Below are 2457 nucleotides of genomic sequence, written 5' to 3'. Positions count from 1 at the left end.
CACATATCCTTTACTTCACCGGTCACCCGATCGACACGATCTGCAAGACGCGCCTTATGCGACTTACGTCCTCGTGTATTCAGCATTTTATAATCGTCCAACTTACGTCTGCATTTAGATAAGGTTGCTGTCAGTTCGTCGGCACGACGAAGGACGAAGTCGGCGTATATCTGAAATTTCTCGATCGATTCTTCGTCCAGAGACAGTTCCAGACCAGACTCATTTTGTATATTTACATGCAACGGTACACCATCCACCGTTATTGCAAGAATTGACACCATCTCTGTTGTCTCGATCAGATACTCGTGACACCCGAAAACATAATGATGAAATTGTGCGAGAATATATATATATCCTTTCGAGTCGTTACGTCATCTGTCTGCGAAACCGACCATCACGTCATCGGTTTCGAACTAAGGTGGGAGGCCAACGAGTCATGACGTCATGTGGGACCCGATCGCACACGTGAATATTATAAATTAGATGACGTTAAGGATTTCTGAGACCGATGACGTCATGGTCTCTCGATCGAAGCATATAAAAGAGATCGTCGCGAAGTGTACCTCAAACCGTACGAATGTTGGAATCTCTCTGAAGCAACTATCAATCGCTCTGAGGCAGCAACAAAACAGTCAGTCGATCAAGACAAGACAAGAAGCCAAAGCAACGAAGCAACGATGGATCCTACTCACTTGACTTGTCCTTACGACGTTAGCCACACCGTAAAAAGGACGAAGTATATTCAACATTTGATTAAATGCAGAAGAAACTACAACGGTCCTGCCTTAGTCAGATGCCGATTTTGCAAAACCGAAATGCAACCGAAGTACTTGGATCGTCACGAAGATGATTGCGATGAAAAGGGTTTAGATCTTGAAATGTAAGTACGATACCACAAAGGAATTTATAAGGATTTTCGTTACAAGAATTTTTACTTAAATAATATTAAATAATTTTCCGTGTTATTCTTCTTCTTCCACACAGTTTGCCCAAGTACGTACGAATACCGTCCGAAGACTTATTGTAAGAACGGGATAGGAAAGACGTGTACTACTGGTTCATCGTCGAGCTTCTGGGCACGACGTTGCTGCACTCAAGTTTCCAAACATTGAGAGTTTTGGAGCAAAATCTACTAAATAAACCGTTATTCGAATTGATATAAATATGACGAATGAAAGTTTTTAATAAATAATAGAAAATAAAGATAATTGTGTGTCGGACTTCAATATTTAAAGTCGGAGTATAATGATGATGATGATAATGAAGGTGGTGATGAAGGTGACGATGAAGATGATTAAGTTCGCTCATTTGAGACGGGGGACAACTATGACGTACCGTGTTGTTTCACGGACCGATATAACGTTAAAACGGAACAGTTGTTGTAAATTTCGAGTGCGTCTTTGATTGATTGATGGTTAGAATACATGTTTGGGAGACTAATAAAATCTATCTTAGTTGATGTGTCTTGAATCTCGATGAGTTGACACGTTCATCCATGCAGCATCTTAACTTATCGCTGCTGAATTTAAGATCTGCATTCAACATCATCACCATCATCATCTTCATCACTACGTCATTTGTTACAATTACGAGCAAAGAATGTAATATGACACCATGTTTCTTTTTTTTAATGTTTTAATGCATATTTCCATCATGATTTTTTGTAAATGATTGTTAACTTAATTATAAAAATACACGATGATATTAAGTCTCAATGCTTAATAGTTTCCTATGTAATAATATATATTTGTGATTAGCGTATTACTACAAATAAACCAAGTAACTTACGATTAATTAACTTTAAAAATAATATTTACTTGTAAATATATATATTTTTTTTAATTTTAAGAGATTGCAAACGTTCGAGTTCGTAGCGCCGAAAAGTCTATCGTCGTTGGAAAAGAAGGGAGGAGTATTTGGAATTAAATGCCGAAATATTCTTTCGGCTAAGATAAATTTTCCAAATAAAAAGATGTTCAAAAACAAACAACGTTTAAAGGAACGAGTGCGTGTGCTAGAAAGAATGCAGGATGAAGAAATGAAACTAACGTTCTCTCGTTAGTCTATGCAAAATCGCCGAATGTTCGGCAATAATAACAAGCAAGAATAAGAATTCATAAAGACAGCATTTTTTTTAAATGCAAGATGAAGAAGAGAAACCCGTACGTCGCAAGCTTTCGATTATGAGATGCTATAAGCAGAATTCGAAAAGTCGTGGCAGCAAGGGGATGATTTTCTTTCATTCGGGACAATGCCGACAAACTAAAGTGGGGCAATGAGGATTTCCTAAATGTTAAGAAAAAGAGGAGAATGCTGCAAACGAGCCAAATTACGATGGCCGTGACGACGAATGGGAAAATTAATCTAGTTGAGTTCTTCTCTTGAACACAGTTCAACACTCGTAAAGAAAAAGACTGGCACCGATGCAAAGTGTGGCAAACTGTGCCGAAGATTGAA

The sequence above is a fragment of the Anneissia japonica genome, unplaced genomic scaffold, assembly GCF_011630105.1.
Source record: "Anneissia japonica isolate Jap-2015-1 unplaced genomic scaffold, ASM1163010v1 scaffold287982_len162305_cov178, whole genome shotgun sequence".
Lineage (NCBI taxonomy): Eukaryota > Metazoa > Echinodermata > Crinoidea > Comatulida > Comatulidae > Anneissia > Anneissia japonica.
This window is presented reverse-complemented; position numbering follows the sequence as displayed.